Consider the following 24,040-nt stretch of genomic DNA (forward strand, 5'->3'; position numbering starts at 1 on the left):
TTAAGCAGTGCGTGAAATAAAGAACAGGTTCAACCTCTGGGTTTATGGGCTCTTAGACAGTTCATGGTCCACAATCTAAATGGGGGAACGGAAGGGAGAAATGTGGAAGACAGACGAGCAGCGAAATGCCCACAATCGATATACGTCCAAACAGGGGAAGGGAAAGATCAAACATAAGGACAGCAAACAATATAAAGTTTTCAATCAACCCCCAGCCAAGAAACGGTCCTATGTGAGCAACTGCCACAACCTTCCGAGCAACTGCCACAACCATCCAACATCCTGGATGTTGCAGAAATGAAAATTTCCCTGGAACTGGTACTAGAGAAGAGGATCTTTAGTAGTCCGGGGAGTCCCACCATCAGGAGAGCCTGTGGACACATGGTGTGGGTGGGAGGAGGGGAGGAAGATTTCAGTCTGTCCTCTGCTCTTAGTTTTAAGCAGGAAATTCTTACATTCTTATTGTGGTGCAAGACTTTTGTTTTAGGCACCGGTTTTATTGTGTGTAAGTTCAACCCTGAACTTGCAAACATTGAGAAATTCAGACTATAAATTAAACTAATACCCATTAGGGAGAAGATTCCTAACTATTTCAGTAAGGAATAAATCTGTCGGCACTGAAGTTTCTGTCTCACACTCCAGTCTTAAAAAAGCTCTTCAAGGGCAATTTAATATTTAACTGCTTTTTCCCTCCTTTTCAAACTGTCACTGGGGTGCAAAATCCTATGATTTATAAACTTATTAGCTCAAAAATATTTATCATTTATTTATTTATTTAATATTTACTCAACTAAAAATATTTAGTTGAAAAAAGCTGTTTTTCAACTATGGTTTTTATATCTGCTCTGCAAGATATCTGATGTTTCACATTAATGGCAGAAAATCAAAATAATTCAAAGTTGTACTTATCACTCCAACAAACAAACAAAATCCTGATTGTGCTATATAGGAAGAAGCTTTGGCCTTTGTTCATCAAGAATTAATTTTTCCAAAACAGTCTTTTCAACTCCCTCTCAAATACTGTGCAATGTCCAGGTTATTCTGGGCACTCACAACAATGAGAAGCAATATGCCCTAGTGGACAGATCAACGGCCTGAGAGTCAGGACCACCTAGGTTCTAATTCCCACTCTGCAACTCGTCTGCTGTGTGACCTTGGGTAAGTCACTTCACTTCTCTGTGCATCAGTTACCTCATCTGTAAAACGGGGATTAAAACTGCGAGCCCCAAGTGGGACATGGACTGTGTCCAACCTGATTAGCTTGTACCTACCCGGGCACTTAGTACAGTTCCTGGCACATAGTAGGAATTTATAGACCACATTTTTAAAAAAAGATCTCCCCCGCCCCCCCACAAAAAAAATTCCTGCTGCATAATAAAACACAGCAATTAAAAAAAAAAAAAAAAAAACCTTTATTTCAGCCAGACTCCACTCCACATTTTGGCTTTGTGAAGCAAATGAAAGCATATAAAGATGCCTTTTTTTGCCAAAAGAGCCTTAAAATACATAATTTTGAATATACTCTCATTATTCCTCAAGACAACGCAGCAAATTGGGTTGACATCAGTATCTCATTTTACAGATGAAGAAAATGAATAGGTTTTGGTGTGTTCATACGGGAACAGAATCAGGAATTGCTAGAGCAATGTAAACGTGCTCAAGCCTCATCAACCGCATACTGATTCCCCGAACCCATGAAATCAACCAACATCAGAAAGTATCAAATGAGCCTGAGACCCCTAAATTTGTATCGCAGATGAGTAAGACATTGGGCAGGAGTCTTCCAAACTCTCGGCAAACCACGGTTCACCCTGTCACCCGAAGACTTCCACCGCAAATTTAGGGAGGGCAGGAAGAAGCAGTGCACAGGGTCCAAATGGTATTTTATTTTTACACCGGGACCCGGGCAGCTCCCACGACTCTGGTAGCTGCCGCTCCAGATGCCTGTCCTGGGATTTTTTTTCTCACGCTCCGGTGGGTTCCTGCTTACTCCCAGCGGCACGAGGAAATAGAAGAGCTTTTAAGAAAGATTATATGGTGCTTGTGAAAGTGGAAGACTTGACACATGAATTCCTGCTTCTAACTAACTCCTGTAGGGCTTGATTTCAGAAGTTGCCTGGACTACAACTAACCTCTCCGAAGTAGATATGTTTCCTATACTTTGGGAGCCACAGTTTCTTTGCAAACCATTTCAGTGTCCTTTGAGCCCTCAAATTGCAATGACTTGAACCTACCCCCCTCTTACTTAGACTGAGACACCCACATGGGACAGGGACTGAGTCCTACCTGATGGCCTCATAACTATCCCCGCGCTTAGAACAGTGCTCATCATATAAGTGCTTAACAAACATAAGAATAAATCACTTCTACTGCGATTGATACTCATTTCCCTCTGAGCTATCACAGTCACCATCCCCTACAAAACAGTCCCATTTATTTGAAAATTATTATTACTATTAAATCGACTTTAAATATTTTCTTCTCAATACTAAATAATCCCAGTTCCTTTGGCCACTCATCATATATTCCTCCTTCTTCAATCATTTTGGTCACAGTCCTCTGCCCCTCTAACTTCTCCACTTGGCTCAAGTTTTAAAGCTCTAAACTGTAAAACCCAATATGCACCCAATTAACCCTCCCCCTCCCACTTCACCTCGCTAATCTCCTACCTCATCCGGGTCCTCACGCTTCACTTTTCTAACACCAAGCGACTCACATCTTTCTTGCTGCCAACCACCTGTCTATGCCCTCCTTCTGGCCTGGAATTCCCTCCCTATTCATATCGAACTGACCACCACTTGCCCCAGTCTTCAAAGCCCTCCTAAAATGACATCTCCTCCAAGAGGCTTTCCCTGACAAAGCTGTTTCACCTTTGCACTTGGGTCTGTACCCCTTAAACACTTTTATTTTCACGCCACTCTCAGAGCACTTATATACACATCCACCTGGCAATGTATATGTCTTTTTCCCCCTACAGTGTAAGCTCCTAACAGGCAGAGATCAGATCTCCCGATTCGACTGTACTGCACTCTCCCAAGCTTTTAGTACAGTGCGCTGCAAACAGTGAGTGCTCAGTAAATACCACTGATCGACTGTTTAAAAAAAAGACGCAGACCTTGCGCTCCAAGAGTTGGCAATGTTTCATAAATACGTGATTTCGGCAAGTCAAGTACTACTTGCCTTTTGGGATACCTGCTATTTTAGACCTAAAACTACAATTATCTGAGTCGTAATTTTAACTGAGATAGCATTACTTAATGCCATTTTCTTTTTTCACATCCTGAACCAGTAGTTTTGGAAAAGTTCCTCTAACAGCTTCTCAAAAAATGAGGCAAAATGTTTTGTACTCCTTTGAAGATCTGGGGTAATCCCCCAATCCAAAACTGCATACCTTTGAAAAACCTTTTCAAAGATTGATTTCCAAAACTAGAACACGTTTAAATCATGAAAGAAATCAGGCTAAGCCATGAATATGGCTGGCATCATTTCAATTGAAAGTACCTCACTGCTTTTCTTATTTCTTCAGCAAACTGTTGTTTGTTGATATCTAGCAACCAATCAGCGACACTTACTGAGTACGTAGGAGCTTATGCTTATGTTTGAGTGTTTATGCTTCTAGACTGAGCCCGCTGTTGGGTAGGGACTGCTTCTATATGTTGCCAACTTGTACTTCCCAAGCGCTTAGTACAGTGCTCTGCACACAGTAAGTGCTCAATAAATACGACTGAATGAATGAATGATGTGCACAGCACTGGAATAAGTACTTGAGAGAGTACAGTAAAACAGAGTTGGCAGACCCGTTCCCTCCTTACGGGCAGGGAACGTGTCTACCAACCCTGTTGCATTGTACTCTCCCAAGCGCTTGGTACGGGGCTCTGCTTATAGTAAGCGCTCAATAAATACCACTGATTGATTGCCTGAGACACAGAAAGGACCTTGCAATGTTTATGTAAGCACCACCTTCCCAAAAAGGCCAGACTGTAGAAGCTTAGGAAGTTCCACAGTAGGCAACTGGATCGGGTAGCTAAACGCTAGTGACAAAAATGCTAGTGGGACATTTTACAAGCCACGCATCCATGTCCCCAAATTCATCCCACACATTTCAAACCTATACGCGGAAACTGATCTGGGCATCAAAGATGCATACCTAACACTGCTCTGGAAACACAGGTCACAGTGGAAACGGCAAAGCTTATTCAGGCCTCTCATGGCAGCCATAGTAATATCTACGTGGAAATACCTAATTAAGACCTAGCTGTTGCACTTGGAAACAATAAAAATGACTGAAAACTCTAAGACACTTAAATATTTAAACCGTGAAATAATAGGGGTTAACATTTTCATTGGCATTAGCAACACTGCTGTGATTTCAGAAAGATTTTGCAACTCCATGACCCTCTCATTCAGAGTAATTTCACTGGAATTGAACTGTGTGTGCAGACTATTCATTGGAATACTTTTTCCATGCCAGACCCTGCTTATCATCATCACCAACAATAATTCTGTTGTACTGTACTCTCCCAAGCACTCAGTACAGTGCCCTGCACGTAACAAGCACTCAATAAATGCCACTGACTGACTGAGCGCTTTCCATACTGCCCAGCACTGTATTAACTGCTTGGGAGGGTACATTACAACAGAGTTGGCAAGGAAGAAAGTTGCTTTAAGGAGGACCTTTCATGATACACCCCCAGCATCTGAACAGTAACCGAAGCAAAACAACACTCTGTTGAAAACATTTAATGACTCCATTTCCCCACTCCCTTTCCCTCCAACGCACTATTTTTCTCCACAAGAAAATGTAAAGACAAAACATAAGACTAGACTTAGAATGGTTAGAATATTTTGGAAGGAGGAAAGGGAAGAAACGAAGAGGGAAATATGAGCTCTCAACATTTTTATATTAAGTGTATTGCTTTTCTCAGCACCCTACTGAAAGAATTCATCTAAGATACTTCACACCCAAGCGCCAGCTCACACCCACAGAGCAAAAATAACCTAGACAAGTGACTGTAATAACAAAATATGCATTTTTCTCATTTGCGAAGCTTTATAAATCTGTGAAAGTCAATGAATCCCTCTGTGGCATCCTTTCCACCCAAGATTTTCAAAGATATATCTTTTGAAGTTTCAGCCATTGCGGCTCCACTCATTAGGCGGTAAATTTTTCCAGAAAATCTAGTTTGAACCATTCCGAAACATCAGCCATAATACCAGAGACAGAAAACAAGTTCTGAACAGTGGTTCACTTCTGTTACAGAAACTAGGTAAAAAAAAGTTCTGCATATCTGTAAATAACATAAGCAACAAGGTGTGTTTAATTTTAGTTAGATAAATTTGTGAGCAATTTTTAAACTCTATTGCCACTAGGTAATCAAACACAGAAACACACATAGTCCCTTCAAAAGAAGCCAAGACAAGAAGGGAAACCTGCTCTATCCACAAAGCACCAAGGAAATGTCCTCAAACAACCTTACTCTTCTTTTAACCAATTCCCATGGTGAACCGCAAGACACTTTTAAGCCGTTATCTTTCTCGATTTTTAACAAAAACTTTACGAATTAGACAAAAAAGGGGCAGGATTTTCTAAAATTTATCTCAGCTTCTAACACACTACATAAATAGATACTGGGGAATGAACATGAAACCTATATCAACACCCCACATATTAGAATTAGAAAGTCCTATAATAAACAAGCTTGCAACTTAACTACTTTAAAGATAGAAATAATGTGTCACTGTTTAAACATACTTCCATGAAGGGATGAATTTAAGATTCAACCAAAATAGAACAACCACAAGTTACAAAAATACAGGGGTAACTGTCGTCCTCACTTTTAGTGGCCATAAATCTATGCTCTGATGCAACATCAGTCCAAGGGGAATTAATTCATTTTAAAATTTCATTTGAGGAGTAGTTCTCGGCACCTATGCACCGTGAAAAGATGGCTAAGCGAGCAAAAACAACAAGATGCACAAACTTCAGTTCAATTTCAAGCACCTTTCCAAAAAACGCATTCATCCATCAGGATAGCCAGCAAACCCCCCCAAATTGAACAATATGATTCAAGTGTTCATAACACGGGAAAAAAAAAAAATCCTACCAATTTAAACTCTATTCCGCACATCTATTCTGACAGAATGGAGCTTTAATATGCAGATAATCCACAATCTTAGTAGTAACCCTTACTTCCTTAGGAATAATTGTAATTATTAAATGATTATTGTGTGCACAGTACAGCAGAAAATGTTGGGGAAAATTACAGGCGAGAATTTCGAGTCCCTGGCCCTGAAGGGGTTCACAAAGTAGTATGGAAGTGGGGAGAGGGGACCGGTGACAGACACATAAGGTGAAACAGTCAAAACACCAAAACACCGCAGAAGACGAGGGACAAATAGGAAAATCTGGAGGATGCTGTGGCTAGAAGGACAGAATTTTGGAGTCCAACTGTCCCGGTGGCAGCCACGGCCTTGATGAGGTTCTAAAGGTTGCAGAGGTGGCGTGGCTGCAGCTGCTTCTGTCCTTTCCCACACTGGTGGTGCAGAGGTCAGGATTAAGGGTCCGGGAAGACATGGGGGGGAGTCGGTCTGGGTTTCCGGGGAGGCGGTACGGCTGTTGGGTGAGGGAGCAGCAGCACTGTGGCCTAGTGAAAAGAGCACGGGCCTAGGGGTCGAAGGACCTGAGTTCTAATCCCAGCTCTGCCAATTGCTTGCTGTGTGACCTTGGGCAAGTCACTTTTCTGTGCCTCAGGTTCCTCAACTGTAAAATGAGGCCTAAATATCTGTTCTCCCTCCTACTTAGACTCTGAGCCACATGCGGGACAGGGACTGTGTCCAAACCTTATTAAGTTGTACGTACCCCAGCACGTGTTTGACACACAGTAAGAGCCTAACAAATACCACAGGAGGAGGAAACGGGCCCTTATTAGCTTCAAGACGTTCCACTAGCTCTGTCTTAAATATTGTTTCTCCTTCACCCACATTGCCCCAGCTCACACTCTTTACTCCTTCCAAGCTTATCTTTCCACTGGAATGCATTCTCTACTTTCCCACTTCCAGTCGCTCCCTCACACTGTCTGGAAACTCTTCCCCCAACAACACAGCCTTCCCAAAACCACCTTCCCTGATAAATTCCAAATTTACTCACTGTATCTTGAGTTCATCTACCTTGCCACGGATCACGTATCCATGTTCTCCCTCTGACTTGGAACTACAACCCACTCCACATACAACCGACATACAACTCACCAGTCCTTCAGTCTTATTAAAATCACATCTCCGAGAGGTCTTCTCCAACTAATCCTTCATTTCTCCTACTCCCTTGTCCCTTTTGTGTCGCCTATGCAGTGGGATCTGAACCCTTTAAACACTTGATATTCACCCTATCTTCAGCCACAGGGCACTTGTGGACACATTCCTAATTTATTTATATTCATGTCTGTCTCCCCTCCTAGGCTGTAAACTCCTTGTGGGCAAGGAACCTGTCTCTGACTCTGTTGCACTGTACTCTCCCAAGCTCTTAGGCTCTGCAATCAATCGAAGTTATTTATTGAGTGCTTAATTTGTGCAGAGAACTGTAGTACAGCTTCGGAAGGTACAATTTAACTGAGTTGACAGACGTGTTCCTTGTCCACAAGAAACTTACTGTTAAGAGGACATTGTAAAATGCTCAATAAATACCACTGATCTACCACATCAGTAGTCCAACTGCCCAGACGCAGCACTTGTCTATTTTATTCCCAACATCAACATCATTTTTATTTATACATTGTACTTAATCTTTACCTGAACACTGTTTACCTGTCCTGCCGTTTCTTCTGATGTTTGAACTGCCTCCTACTCAAATCCTTGTTCTTCTGCCTGCTTTCGTGATCTGTAAATAATTGTTGTCTGTCTCCTCCATCGATCTGTAACCTCTGAGAGCAGAGAAGATGTTTTGCTTCTATCGTACTCTCCCCAGAGCTTAGTACAGCGCTCACCCCTTGGCAGGGACTTAGAAACCCAATCCGTTTCAACCTCAGCCCCCATCGAACCTTTCAACTAAAAAACATTTCACCCCCTTTCATTCGTTCATTCAATCGCATTTACTGAGCGCTTACTGTGTGCAGAGCACTGTACTAAGCACTTGGGAAGTACAAGTCGGCAACACGTAGAGATGGTCCCTACCCAACAACGGGCTCACAGCTAGAGGGAAGCCTGAGGGGCGGGTGTCCCAGGTATGGCAGTGGAAAAGGCCCAGAAAGGGAGAGGTTCCTCCTTCAGTGCTTCATCTATACCCTGCCTCAGCCTCTTCCATCACACTCCAGAAATGCAGAGCCTCTCCCTTCCCTGTGGCTACCCCTACTCTACTCACACCCACCCTTCAGACCACCACCACCGCCACCTCCCCAGACATCCCACACGCGCTGCCCAAAATACTGATTTACCCAGCCTGACCCACGCCTTCGCTCTAGGTACTCGCAGAAGGGTGGGTCGACTGTGAGTATGCGGGTTTCTGGTGGGGAAAGTGAGAAGCTGATCTTCAGGCCTTTAATTCCATGAGCCCCTTCCCCGGGTTCGGGGAAAAGTCCCCCGGGGGTGGGTTCCTCAGCTGGCAAAACTTTAGGTCAAACGTGATCCCCTCTGGGCACCCATCCCTCGACCGCTGCCCCTACAGAGCCCACCTTAGTGATTGATGCCCAGCGGCAGAAGGGCGGGCCAAAGGGCTCGGGACAGGGGTCCCGGCTCTATCAATCAATCAATCGTATTTATTGAGCGCTTACTATGTGCAGAGCACTGTACTAAGCGCTTGGGAAGTACAAATTGGCAACACACAGAGACAGTCCCTACCCAACAGTGGGCTCACAGTCTACCCAGCAGTGGGCTCTACCCGCCTCGGTGCTCCGGACCCAGATGGAGAAGTGGATGGGGGGAGTCTGTTGGCTGGAGATCTGGGCCAACTCCGTGCAGAGGCGAGGGGACGGGCCTACTTCCCACCTACCTGGCAGGGAAGACTCCTGTCTCGTTGGCTCCAGCCTGGAGATGACCAGAACACAAGGATCAAGGTGGAACTCACGCCAGGGAATAAACTAGCTGTGAGACTCTTTAGAAGAACCACTGCCCAAACCTGGGATGAAACTGGGAGGGCTTCACCTCTGCACTCCATGCTTTATGGTGGAACTAGTGAAAAGAGCAAAAAGGCAGGCAACAGAAAGAAGGAAAACAAAGTGGTGACGTGGCTAAGCCACACGCTGCTGGGTCTTTCTCACGATAATCAGTTTTTTTTCCGGATCTCAACCTGTGCTGCTATTTTTCTTTGTATCCTGTGGCTCCTTCTTCGAAAACATAACCTCACCCCACCGCAGGAAAATCTCCTTCCTATGTTATGGTGCTCCTCCCTTCTTACTTATGCCAATCCCAGCTTCCCGTTCTGCAGCTTTCATTCAAGCCTTCCCGCCCCCACCCCCCCAATTCCCTTTGTTAATCTCCCTCTTCTTCCTTGCCTTTTCCTGTCAAAAATACCGCACAATAGTGGAATAATAGTAGGGTTATAATCAGAAAACGAAGATAACAGATGAGAAGCACAAAGGGGGTTAATATTCAGTACTGATTTTGACTGAGAGCCCTGGGTGGGCTCGGGACCGTGTCTGACTTGATTGCCTTGCATCTATCCGAGGGCTCAGAGCGGAGCTAGGCACCTAGCAAGCCCTTAACAAATGCCATAATTATTTATTATTGATTTGGGTAACTAACACAATCCACCTGCTCAGAACAATTTTTAAAACTCTGTAGCTTCCTTCTATCCACATGACAGAAATATGAGGTAGCGCTATGTAATACTCAGATCCCTACGAAAATGGGGAAAAGCTTTCACCCCGCAAGGCATAAAAGAGAATTGAGCCTAAGGTCAAAATACCCCTACTGAGGTAGAGTGGAGGCCGCGGCGCAATGCTCTAGACTGTGAGCTCGTTGTGGGCAGGGAATGTGTCTGATCTTATATTGTACTCTTCCAAGCGCTTAGTACAGTGCTTTTCACATAGTAAGTGTGTAATAAATATAATTATTACTAATAATAATAATAATGTGGAAAAGGCGAGTGGAGAAAGGTATTTCTTCAACGTCCGATAAGGGCATGGCCGGAGAAGTAGAGTTAGCCACAGAACACAAGAGAAAAACTCACAACTTGGACAACGATTTTATTTTCGCCACGCAACAAAACTATGAAGACTGAATTCTCTCCTTCTGGCTTACAGTATGTGATTTCTGACAGAAAACTGACCGAGATAGACCCGTGGAAGACATTTTGAAAACATTCGGCTTTTAAAAGAAAAGAGACTGGTGTGTCTATAGGGACAAAAAAAATACACTATGAATGTGTATTATGAGTGTAGACACATTCATAGCGTCTACCCGAGGCAGGGGGATTTTTTGGAGAAAATTATATTTGAGGTCCAAATCCCCCCGGCCACCCCGAACCCCCTATCTAATGGTAAGCACAAAACTCCAGCAAGGATCACCCCAGGATCAATGTGTTAGGGCCATTCACCTCTAGTCCTGGCTCCGGACCCACCTTGGAGACCCAGAAAACAGAGTCCTCCCACCCCATTATCAGACTGGGTGGCCTCAGGGTGGTCCCAAAGGTAAGGGAGACAACCCTTGGGTAAGGTGGGCAAAGAGAAAGACTGCTCGCATCCTCGGGAAAGAACTATACAGCAATCCATCAGTGGCATTTATTAGTGCTTTTTAAATGGTATTTGTTATGCGCTGACTATGTGTCGAGCACTGTTCTAAGTGCTGGGGCAGATACAAGATAATGGGGTTGGACACAGTCCCTGTCCCAGATAGGGCTCACGGTCTACGTTGGAGGGAGGAAGATGTAATCCTCAGTCTACAAATGAGGTAACTGAGACACAGACAAGTGAAGTGACTTACCCAAGGTCACACAAGACAAGTGGCAGAGCCAGAATTACTGGCTCCCATCCCCACGTTCTTTCCACTAGGCCACGCTGCTTCTCAGCGCTTATTATGTGCAGAGCACTGTAGTAAGAGTAATAGTAACGATGGCATTTGTTAGGCGCTTACTCTGTGCCAAGCACTGTTCTGAGCACTGAGGTAGATACAAGGGAATCAGGTTGGACACGGTCCCTGTCCCACGTGAGGCTTACAGTCTCAATCCCCGTTTTACAGGTGAGGTAACAGGCACAGAGAAATTAAGTGACCTACCCAAGGTCACACAGCAGACAGGTGTAGAGCCGGGAAGAGAACTCACAACCTCTGATTCCCAAGCCCATGCTGTTGCCACTAGGTCATGCCGCTTCTACTTACTAGGTAGAGCACTGAACCAAGTGCTTGAGAAAATACAATATAACCGAGTAGGTAAACACAAACCCTGACCACGAGGAACTTACAGACTATAAATACGGCAGACTTCCAGGCCAATTAGAAGGTAAACCGCAAGACTGGGAATTTTTTTTGGCTAAATTCGCCCGGTCAGCACAACCCCAAACCACCTTCCTCAACTTAACCAGGCCAACTTGTGACAAAACCACCAGCAGCTTACCTCCCTACTGCAAGGAGCTTAGTGAGTTAGGTACAAGGAGTGCTCCTCTAATGTAGGGGCCCTGAGGAGTCCCCAGTTAGGAGAAAGCCTCGAGAGAGTAACCATTCATTCAATGCAAGTTAATGGGTTAGGTGATAGATCATTCAAATATGCCACCATCATTGGCATTTTTTGATTCAACTTGCTATACCATTAGGTTCACCACAAGCAGAATGCCACCTTCTAGACTGTGAGCCCACTGCTGGGTAGGGACCGTCTCTATATGTTGCCAACTTGTACTTCCCCAGGGCTTAATACAGTGCTCTGCACATAGTAAGCACTCAATACGATTGAATGAATGAATGAATCCTTACCCTACTTCCTTTCTTACTGTATTAAATATTTTAAAGTTACAGAGAAAAAAAGAAACAAAGAATTAAGTGGCCCCGTTTATCAGCATTATATCATCAATCTACTTGTAAAAACCTGTGGATCCTGCTGTACGAAAACAGTCTGCAATGCAGGCTCTAATTCCTCCACCGGGTTATAAACAAACAGTGAAATTCCAACAACCCGCGTATGCACACATCATTTTTTCTGACATCATAATGTGTTCTATCTAGACAGACACACTTTGTCAGAAGAACATTCCCTCATTCTGCTGCCAAAATGGGCAGTGCAAACGTACATTATTCTGGCAGGCTTGACTGTGGATACTGTTGATGGCATTAAGATACTGACAGAGCAGAGGAACTTTTTCAACCTCCACCGGGTATGACTTATACAGACACTTGCTGTCATTCCTTGTATAAAAACCAGAAAGCCACCGCTGGTATATTTTGAGGCCTTACTCCATGCAGAGCACTGTACTGTGCGCTTGGGAGAGCGCAACAGAATAGGGAGGCATGAGCCGGGACTCCGAGCAGTTTACATTCTAGTGACACCAAAATCAGCGCCCATGTAGCAATTTTAGAGAATTCACACTCGTTGCGTGCACAGTTTACCTAGTTCCAGTTCCTTCTTTCATCGTTAACAGAAAGCCTTACGTTATATCCACAGCATTACAAGGTGGTAGATTGTTAGTCTTTCTTTTAAAAGCAAAGAGCTCTTTATAGGAAAAACACTAGAGGAACTGTGATCTGGGAACACTTAGCACACTGTCCGGTACTCCTTGCGAGACTTCAGAGCGCCGAACGGTTACATCCACAGACACGTTCAAACATTTTTTATGAACTGAAAATGAAGTCTAAATGTCTAGGTTCTATATGGACCTTTGCTGATACTCAGAGAGATGGCACGCTTGCCTAAGAGAAGCAGCTGGCTCAGTGGAAAGAGCACGGCCTTTGGAGTCAGAGGTCATGGGTTCAAATCCCAGCTCCACCAACTGTCAGCTGTGTGGCTTTGGGCAAGTCACTTAACTTCTCTGTGCCTCAGTTACCTCCTCTGTAAAATGGGAATTAAAACTGTGAGGCCCCCTTGGGTCAACCTGATCACCTTGTAACCTCCCCAGGGCTCAGAACAGTGCTTTGCAGATAGTAAGTACTTAACAAATACTATTAAGAAAAAACAGTGTTAATGATGTTCTGGAAATAACAAGCCCCAGTTAAAAACAAACTGCAAGTTTTAGTCGTGACTTAGCTAAGACCAAAACAAATGCATTCTTCGCTTTCTGGATAAACATTTTATCATAATAATCAGACAATTCCAGGAGGAGGCGTTGCCCTGGCATAATCGCTCCCCCCCACCGAAGCAAACACATTTGTACGGGACCGACAGATAAACCACCTGAAGTATGATCGATTATCAGTCTAAAGCAGATCGCCACAAAATATCGCTCCCCGGACTCAATCCCTCGCTCGAGGCAAACGTGTGAAAATGCAGACGGGACCAAACGTGGAGATGTAGAAGCACACAACTTGAAGAGTCCTAACCAAGAGAACTATCATTGTCAGCTGTGCGAGTCGGGTACCTATATGCCAGAGCGAACACCCTGGCCCCTCTCCTATCTTTCCCCCCCAAGCCACTTAGCCTATCTCTGACCATCTGCACCACATCCTCCCTAGTTGTAGCCACCTACTAAGTACCATGGTACTTAGCTCGCTCAAAGCAGCCAGTCCAAGTACAGCAAGGCCAGGAGACCCCCCCAGGTCAGCAGCAGCAGCAGCCCCACTCACGGGAATGCAACATGCACCAAAAGAAAATGTCACCTTCGGGCTGGCAAACCCATTTCTAGGCTGTGCCTAGAGAAGCATCACCTAGTGGGAAAAAGCCCATCCGCCCTCCCTCTGCCCCTCCGCCAAGCTAGCTCTCTTCCTCCCTTCAAGGCCCTGCTGGGAGCTCACCTCCTCCAGGAGGCCTTCCCAGACTGAGCCCCTTCCTTCCTCTCCCCCTCGTCCTCCTCTCCATCCCCCCATCTTACCTCCTTCCCTTCCCCACAGCACCTGTATATATGTATATATGTTTGTACATTTTTATTACTCTATTTATTTTACTTGTACATATCTATTCTATTTATTTTATTTTGTTAGTATGTTTGGTTTTGTTCTCTGTCTCCCCCTTTTAGACTGTGAGCCCACTGTTGGGTAGGGACTGTCTCTATATGCTGCCAATTTGTACTTCCCAAGTGCTTAGTACAGTGCTCTGCACACAGTAAGCGCTCAATAAATACGATTGATGATGATGATGATGATGGGAGTCGGGAGAGATGGGTTCTAAGCAACACAGAGTAAAGGATAGAAGCGCCTAAGTACAGTGCTCTGCACACAGTAAACGCTCAATAAATACGATTGAATGAATGGAGCACAGGCCTGGGAGTCGGAAGGTCACGGGTTCTAATCCCAGCTCCGCCACGTGTTTGCCGTGTGACCCTGGCCAAGTCACTTCACTGGGCCTCAGTTACCTCATCCATGAAATGGGGATTGAGACTGCGAGCCTCATGTGGGACAAGGACTGTATCCACCCCGGTGCTTAGAACAGTGCCTGGCACATAGTAAGCACTTAAATAATATAATTATTATTATTACCAGGTCAGCCACTGGCTGGCTCTGCGACCTTAGGAGCAAATCACTTAACCTCAATAACGATAAATAATGATAATAATAATAATAATAGTATTTATTAAGCACTTACTCTATGCCAAACACTGCGAAATAGTTGATAAAAGATAATCAGATGGGTCATGGTCCACCTCACATGGGGCTCTCAGTCGAAGAGTAGACAGAACAGGTATCCCTGCGGAATGGGGTTAAGACAGCTGTTCTCCCCTACCTCTTAGATTGAGCCCCTTGCGGGGGACAGCACTAGTTTCCAATAGGATGATCAGATCATATTTACCCCAGTGCTTGGCATTTAGCAAGCATGTAATACAACCGTTATTACTATTACTTAGGTCTTGGTTATTAGTATTACTATTACTTAGAAAAAAAGCAGATTCCAGGTCATTATCCACCTGATCAACTGCTATCCGACTATTAAAGGCTACTCTACCAGCTGGTGGAGCAGCAGAAGCCATCAACAGCCTGCTCTTTATTCTTATGCATTTTACCAACATTGTACCAAGTAGAAACTCTCTTGCCTCCCTAAATCCAATGCTCTCAGCCACAGAGAGGTGAAGTGACTCGCTCAAAGTCAAACGGCAGACGAGTGGCAGAGCCAGGATTAGAATCCAGGTCCTCCAACTCACAGGCCCGTGCTCTTTCCACTAGGCCTCACTGCTCCTGCTCCACGCTGCTTAACTAATCCTATTAGTGCTTCCTCCACAATATTTCCCAGATCCACCTCTTCCTCTCCATCCAAACAGCTACCGCCTTAGTCCGAGCCCTCGTCACACCTCAAGGGCCAACCTGCTTCCAATCTCTCCCCCTTTGGCCTTCACCAAAACGTTGCTATATGAATCCTCACCCGCTCAAGCGTCGGTCACCTGGTACATCCCTCTCCTCAAACGTTTTCTACCAGCTCCCCATCATGCAAAGACAAGCTTACGACTGTTATGAGGCTTTCCCACAGTGGGTTCTACACAGGGTAAGCGCCCCATAAACACGACCGATGGATTCCACCTCTTCCTTACACCATCGGCTCTCTTCACTTGCTACTCCCAGCTCCCGCTCTTCACTCCTCCTGAGCTCGTTTTCCTAAACATTTTGTACTGGGCATCAGGCCACTAGTGAACTCCGAAAACTACACGGGCTGGCTGGGCTACTGGGGTGCCCCCCACTCGACCAGCGATGCCACCGTCTTGGCCCGCGGGGGCCGGCGGTGGGATGGAGCGTACCCCTGGGTGCGTGAGCTCCCCTCCTCCAAGAGGCCTTCCCAGACTGAGCCCCCTTTTCCCTCTCCTCCTCCCCATCCACCCCGCCCTACTTCCTTTCCCTCCCCACAGCGCTTGTATATATTTGTACAGATTTATTACTCTATTGATTTTACTTGTACATATCTACTATCCTATTTATTTTGTCAATGTTGCGCATATAGCTTCAATTCTATTTGTTCTGATGATTTTGACACCTGTCTCCCTGTTTTGTTTTGTTGTCCGCCTTCCCCTTCTAGACTGTGAGCCCGCTGTTGGGTAGGGACCGTCTCTATATGCTGCCGACTTGTACTTCCCAAGTGCTTAGTACAGGGCTCTGCACACAGTAAGTGCTCAATAAATACGATAGAATGAACGAATGAATTTAATCGGTGTTCAAAAAAAACACCACTGCTGCTGAAGACATGGGTTCATGAAAGCCTAAACCGAGGAAAAGGATGGAAGCTGCAGAAGAAACAAAATAGGAATATGATGATTCAAAGTGGCATCCACTGTCCGTTCTCCAGAGCAGCATAAGCTAGTGGAACGAGCCCAGGCCTAGTAATCCGGGGACCTAGTTCTAACCCCAAGTCCGCCGGCTGCCTGTTGTCTACCAACTTGACTTCTCGGTGCCTCAGTTTCTTCATCTGTAAAATGGGGATTCAACACCTGTTCACCCTTCCTCCGAATGTGAGCCCCAGACGGGACAGGGGCTGCATCCAACCTGATTATCCTCTATCTACTCCCATGCTTGGTACAGCGTTTGCTTAAGAAATACCACTATTATTATTATTATTTATTAGTGTTCTCTTTTAACAAGGGGTTTGCTTTCTTGAGGAATCCCACATTTTAAGGAAAATTGAGTACTCATCCCGTGCCTGGCGCCACGCTCATACCCACCCCTCAATTCTATCCAGACAGGTGCATACTGTCCGAAGAACAGCCCCTAATTCTGCCGCCGCATTTAATCCAAAAAGGCATAGTGAACGCACGTGTTATGACAGAACTGGTTGCACTCAAATGCACAGAAATGCAGGGGACTGAAGAGGACATTAGCAAAGGAAAAAAGGAGCAGGAAGAAGAGTAGCCTTATTATGTTAATACTATTTTCCAGTCACCACATTTTTCAGATCCTGAGTATATCTGGCCATTACCACGGGACCACAAAAAGCTCTGAGCATCTTAAATACAAAGTATAATGCCGTATACATCTGTACAGCGCTCTACTCTTCAAAATTACATTTGCCATACTGCTATCACAAATTAAGTAGAGATATAAAGAAGACTTTACAGGGTATTCAAAAGTGAGTAGAGATATAAACAAGACTTTACAGGGTATTCAAAAGTGAGTAGAGATATAAACAAGACTTTACAGGGTATTCAAAAGTGAGGAGAAATGCTTGCTGTGGCATTACTGTTTACAACCTATACGAATAAAAAACGCAAGCGATTTTCAAAAGTCCAATAAAAACTACTGACAATCTACTCATTCAAATATTTGCTGCTGAATAAAGGTTTTTGTTTCTAAGTGCCTAGAACAGGGTTCTGCACAGCGTAAGTACTCAAATGCTGACGATGACGGTAAGTAATTTTCTGACTCAAAAATCTAACTAAATTCTACACTCTACACTATCATTCGTTTTCTATCAAGGTACGCCAGCTACTTCAGGTTCACATTTTTCGATAACCGTTAGAAATACTGATGAAAATATTATTTACACACCCAGAGACGAGATCAATTAAGTTCACAGCAAATCCTAATTACATTGAGGCATATGTAAATGAACTAAAAGCAACTCTTTTGAAATTAATTGTAAAAAGGCAAAACCATTGACATTCAACCTGAAACACGGAAAAAGGGGAAGAGGAGGCTGCTTTTCATTTATCTCTACAGAAAACTAAATTTTGTAGTCTAGGAATGCTAGGAAAATCTTTATGGCCCAAATGTTACCAGCATCCCTTCTCAACCTGCAAATTTTAAAACTTCATATAAGGACAAAGCTGCCATAACAAAGAGTTTGGACTCTTTATAATTTTTACACGCATTTTAAGGAGAAGTGGTCACGTCATACCTCAATTACTTCGTAGCTGCATTACCCATCCTCTAAATCACAAATGCATTATTTTGGATCGATATTTGGTAGCGCGTCTTATTTTTTAATTTGTTTAGACTCGAGTCATGACTTCTGTGCTTTCTCTCTAACGGTTCATGACACCACTGAAGGGAGCTTCATCCCCCGATTATCTACTCTCCTTCTGAAAGGGAAATTTAAAATCCCTCAGTCCACGGATCGTCAAAGGATGCAGGGAAAAGATTCCCTAGCTCAACGTTCAGAGAAAATTACCTACCACGGACGGCTATTCCTACGACACGAAGACATTCTTCTGTATTTAATATCTGTAAACTTTCAATCAATGATATTTCAATGGTAAGCTTTCAGAGTACCCTCGCAAAGAAAAAGAACGCAAGGAAAGTTAGCTTCAGAAAACTTGTTCTCATACAGTAGCTTTAAAAAAAAAAAAAAACAACTTTAAAAAAAAATTTTGTTTAGGAATTAGTCTGAGCACCTAAAAGAAACACATTGGCAAGTATTTCCCAAAAGGAAAGTAACAAAACTCCCTTTTAGCAGATAAGAACACCGCCTGGATCACATGATTTGCTAAATATTAGCCAGGCAATTGGTACACCCTTAAAGTGCCAGAGTTCTGAAACTCCGGCTGATGACCCTCTGGTACCTGTTAGCATGCTATCTAAACAAAAGCCAATTCCAAATCACTTCCACTCTTCTTTCCAGCTTCTAACTAGGGATAAAAACATTTCGGTACCCCACTGAGGTCATCTCATTTGCAGCTATGGTGACCTAAATACAGACCCGTAATTATAACGAGGTACTCATTTTTGGGCTTCAGTATTTGGGGGGCATTCCCACTTAACATAATAATAATAATAATAATAATGGTATTTGTTAAGCGTTTACTATGTGCCAAGCACTATTCTAAGCGCTGGGGTGGATACAAGGTGATCAGGTTGTCCCACGTGGGGCTCAGAGTCTTCATCCCCATTTTCCAGGGGAGGTAACTGAGGGCCAGAGAATGTGACAGTGGCTTGCCCAAAGTCACCCAGCTGACAAGTGGCAGAGGTGGGATTAGAACCCATGACCTATGACTCCCAAGCCCTTGCTCTTTCCACTAGGCCAAGCTGTTTCTCCAAAAAAATAAAGAGAAGAAAGAAAAAGAGGTCTTTTTCATCCAGGGCCTTGAAGGAGCCATTCCTGAGCACCAAGGAGTGGACTAAGGGGCCGGGTCCACCGTGGAGACCCTGGCCATATTTCGGCGTGAGAAGCAGTGTGGCTCAGTGGAAAGAGCCCGGGCTACTCCCCGGCTCACCAGCGGCGACGGCCCTACCAGCCTTTATGGGCAGGGGGTGACAATGTCGTTTGTATTACTCTCATTTATTTGATAAATGATGTGTATACAGCCATAATTCTATTTATTCTGATGGTACTGACGTCCGTCCACATGCTGTGTTTTGCTGTCTCCCCCTTCTAGCCTGTGAGCCCGTTGTTGGGGAAGGACCGTCTCTAGATGTTGCCGACTTGGACTTCCCAAGCGCTTAGTACAGTGCTCGGCACACAGCAAGCGCTCAATAAATACGACTGAATGAATGGATGAGTATTTCCCCAAGCGAAAGCAGTGGCCCTGCCTGACAGCGTGGGAGGGCCGGACCAATGGCCAGGCTCCGCCAACACCCAGTTTCAAGGAGTCTAAACCGCCAAACAGGGAAGGGACGCGTACACACACACACACACACACACACACACACACACACACACACACACACACACACACACACACACACATATATATCCAGACACAGAACCACAGACCCACACAATCAATCGCATTTATTGAGCACTTACTGTGTGCACAGCACTGTACTACGCGCTTGGGAAGTACAAGTTGGCAACATATAGAGACAGTCCCTACCCAACAGTGGGCTCACAGTCTAGAAGTAGACACACATACACAGACCCACACACAGACACCCCACACACACACACACACAGAGACACACACACACAGACCCACACACAGACCCCCCCACATACACACACACACACACAGACCCCCCCCCACACATACACACACACACACACACAGACCCCCCCCCCACACAGACCCCCCCCAAACACACACACAAACTCACACACACTATAGCCCCTTAAGGCCAAACAGGGTAGAAGTGACAGGTAAAGGCCGAGGCAGTGCTGAGTTCCTGTTCCTGTCTGTTTGTCGGGCTGCCGGCCTGGCTGCCTGGATAATAATAATAATAATAATAATAATAATGATAATAATAATAGCATTTGTTAAGCGCTTACTATGTGCGAAGCACTGTTCTAAGCACTGGGGGGATACGAGGTGATCAGGTTGTCCCCACGGGGGGCTCACCGCCTTAAATCCCCATTTTCCAGATGAGGTAACCGAGGCCCAGAGAAGTGAAGCGACTTGCCCTGGATCACACGGCAGCCAGGCGGCGGGGCCAGGATTCGAACCCACGACCTCTGACTCCCAAGCCCGGACTCTTTCCACTGAGCCACGCTGCTTCTACAGTTACTCCGGTTGGAGTATTAAATGAAAGTTGGGAGTGCGTGGGCCCAACGAGGACCCTCCTCCTTCTCCACCACCTCCTCCAAAAGGTGGCCAAGGAGAAGCAGCGTGGCTCAGTGGAAAGAGCCCGGGCTTTGGAGTCAGAGGTCATGGGTTCAAATCCCACCTCCACCACTTATCAGCTGTGTGACTGTGGGCAAGTCACTCAACTTCTCTGGGCCTCAGTTACCTCATCTGTAAAATGGGGATGAAGACTGTGAGCCCCCCGTGGGACAACCTGATCACCTTGCTAACCCCCCCAGCGCTTACAGCAGTGCTTGGCACACAGTAAGCACTTAATAAATGCCATTATTATTATTATTACTATTAAGTAGGCGGGCCCGGAGGGAAGGGCTGGGGGTCTGGGGGAGAACTGGTGCGATCCGGGGGAGGACCCGGAGGACCTGGGTTCTAATCCTACTGAGAGCTCACCTCCTCCAGGAGGCCTTCCCACACCGAGCCCCCTTTTTCTTCTCCTCCTCCCCATCCCCACCCTACCTCCTTCCCCTCCCCACAGCACCCGTATATATGCTTGTACAGATTTATCACACTATTTTACTTGTACATATTTACTATTCTATTTATTTTGTTAATGAGGTGCATCTAGCTTTACTTCCTGTTTATTCAGATGACTTGAAACCCGGCCACATGTTTTGTTTGGTTGTCTGTCTCCCCCTTCTAGACTGTGAGCCCGTTGTTGGGTGGGGACCGTCTCTATATACTGCCGACTTGTGCTTCCCAAGCGCTTAGTACAGTGCTCTGCACACAGGAAGCGCTCAATAAATACGATTAGAATGAATGAATCCGCGTCCCGCCCGGTGTGCCGGGGCAGGGCCTGAGCCCACTGTTGGGTAGGGACCGTCTCTCTATGTTGCCGACTTGTACTTCCCAAGCGCTTAGTCCAGTGCTCTGCACACAGTAAGCGCTCACTAAATAAGACTGAATGAATAAGAGCCCACTGTTGGGTGGGGACCGTCTCTCTATGTTGCCGTACTTCCCAAGCGCTTAGTCTACTCTGCACACAATAAGCGCTCATTAAATAAGACTGAATGAATATGAGCCCACTGTTGGGTAGGGACCGTCTATGTTGCCAACTTGTACTTCCCAAGCGCTTAGTACAGTGCTCTGCACACCGTAAGTGCTCATTAAATAAGACTTAATCAATCAATCAATCAATCAATCGTATTTACTGAGTGCTTACTATGTGCAGAGCACTGTACTAAGCGCTTGGGAAGCACAAATTGGCAACATATAGGGACAGTCCCTACCCAACAGTGGGCTCACAGTCTAAAAGGGGGAGACAGAGAACAAAACCAAACATACTAACAAAATAAAATAAATAGAATAGATATGTACAAATAAAATAAATAAATAAACAGAGTAATAAATATGTACAAACATATATACAGATATACAGGTGCTGTGGGGAAGGGAAGGAGGTAAGAAGGGGGGGATGGAGAGGGGGACGAGGGGGAGAGGAAGGAAGGGGATAATGAATAAGAGCCCACTGTTGGGTAGGGACCGTCTCTCTATGTTGCCAACTTGTACTTCCCAAGCGCTTAGTCCAGTGCTCTGCACACAGTAAGCGCTCATTAAATAAGACTGAATGAATATGAGCCCACTGTTGGGTAGGGACCGTCTCTCTATGTTGCCAACTTGTACTTCCCAAGCGCTTAGTACAGTGCTCTGCACACAGGAAGCGCTCAATAAATACGATTGAATGAATGAATGAATGAATGAATGAATCCGCGTCCCGCCCGGTGTGGCGGGGCCAGGGCCGGGACTGTCTCTCTAGACTTGTACTTCCCATGCGCTTAGTACAGTGCTCTGCACCCAATAAGCGCTCAATAAATACGACTCAATCCGATTTCTCTTACTTGTACATATCTATTCTATTTATTTTATTTTGTTAGTATGTTTGGTTTTGTTGTCTGTCTCCCCCTTCTAGACTGTGAGCCTGCTGTTGGGTAGGGACCGTCTCTATGTGTTGCCGACTTGTACTTCCCAAGCGCTTAGTCCAGTGCTCTGCACCCAGTAAGCGCTCAATAAATACGACTCAATCCGATTTCTCTTACTTGTACATATCTATTCTACTTATTTTATTTTGTTAGTATGTTTTGTTTTGTTGTCTGTCTCCCCCTTCTAGACTGTGAGCCCGCTGCTGGGTAGGGGCCGTCTCTATGTGTTGCCGACTTGTACTTCCCAAGCGTTTAGCCCAGTGCTCTGCACACCGTAGGCGCTCAATAAATACGATTGATTGATTGATTGATTGTTGGGCCGGAAACGCCTCTCTGCTTGTGCTTCCCAAGCGCTTAGCCCGGTGCTCTGCACCCAGTAGGCGCTCAATAAATACGATTGAAGGGTTGATTGATTGTTGAGTCGGGACCGCCTCTCTGCTTGTGCTTCCCAAGCGCTTAGCCCGGTGCTCTGCACCCGGGAAGCGCTCAATAAATACGACTGAATGAATGAATGAATGAAGTCGGTGGGGCGGGGCGGGTGAGACACACACACACACACACACACGCAGAGACACACGGGTCCGGTCTCCGGCCCGGCTGGGAAGGAGGGAGGGAGGGAGGACGGGTGGGGCCGGGGCGGGCGTGGGGAAGGAGGGAAGGGAGAAAGGAAGGAAGGGAGAAAGGAAGGGAGGGAGGAAGGAAGGGAGGGAGGGAGAAAGGAAGGGAGAAAGGAAGGAAGGGAGAAAGGAAGGAAGGGAGAAAGGAAGGAAGGGAGAAAGGAAGGAAGGGAGAAAGGAAGGAAGGGAGAAAGGAAGGAAGGGAGAAAGGAAAGAAGGGAGAAAGGAAAGAAGGGAGGAAGGAAGGAAGGAAGGGAGAAAGGAAGGAAGGGAGAAAGGAAGGAAGGGAGAAAAGAAAGAAGGGAGGAAGGAAGGGAGGGAGAAAGGAAGGAAGGGAGAAAGGAAGGAAGGGAGAAAGGAAGGGAGGAAGGGAGGAAGGAAGGAAGGAAGGGAGAAAGGAAGGAAGGGAGAAAGGAAGGAAGGGAGAAAGGAAGGGAGGGAGAAAGGAAGGAAGGGAGAAAGGAAGGAAGGGAGAAAGGAAAGAAGGGAGAAAGGAAGGGAGGGAGAAAGGAAGGGAGGGAGAAAGGAAGGAAGGGAGAAAGGAAGGAAGGGAGAAAGGAAGGAAGGGAGAAAGGAAGGGAGGAAGGGAGAAAGGAAGGAAGGGAGAAAGGAAGGGAGGAAGGGAGGAAGGAAGGAAGGAAAGGAGAAAGGAAGGAAGGGAGAAAGGAAGGAAGGGAGAAAGGAAGGAAGGGAGAAAGGAAGGAAGGGAGAAAGGAAGGAAGGAAGGAAGGGAGAAAGGAAGGAAGGGGGAAGGGAGAAAGGAAGGAAGGGAGAAAGGAAGGAAGGGAGAAAGGAAGGAAGGGAGAAAGGAAGGAAGGGAGGAAGGAAGGAAAGAAGGAAGGAAGGGGGAGGATGCAGGCGGCGGGCGGGCGGGGGGGAGGGGTCGGACACTGACCGAGGCTGACTCAGCCGGGCCGGGCCGGGCCACAACGGGACCAGGCGGCTCCGCTCCTCCTCCGGCTCCCCGTGATCGCCGTCCTTCCTCCTCCTTCCTCCTCCTCCTCCTCCTGCCGGT

General features: G+C 45.8%; 1 protein-coding gene across 3 annotated transcripts in view; it reads right to left on the minus strand.

The window, feature by feature from the left end:
- CAB39 (calcium binding protein 39) overlaps positions 1 to 23,988 on the minus strand; it is a 93,273-nt gene extending 69,285 nt beyond the window's left edge. The window contains exons 1-2 of one of the 3 annotated variants that reach the window (XM_038764989.1): positions 23,921 to 23,942; positions 7,801 to 7,916 (exon numbers count right to left, since the gene is read on the minus strand). The gene's annotated coding sequence lies outside the window, so the exon portion shown is untranslated. Of the gene's footprint in view, positions 1 to 7,785; positions 7,917 to 23,920 lie in introns of all 3 variants that reach the window. The other 2 variants (XM_038764915.1, XM_038765068.1) reach the window with 2 other exon arrangements.
- Between the last annotated feature and the right edge of the window lie 52 nt (positions 23,989 to 24,040).

Source organism: Tachyglossus aculeatus, chromosome 1 (assembly GCF_015852505.1).
Source record: "Tachyglossus aculeatus isolate mTacAcu1 chromosome 1, mTacAcu1.pri, whole genome shotgun sequence".
NCBI lineage: Eukaryota > Metazoa > Chordata > Mammalia > Monotremata > Tachyglossidae > Tachyglossus > Tachyglossus aculeatus.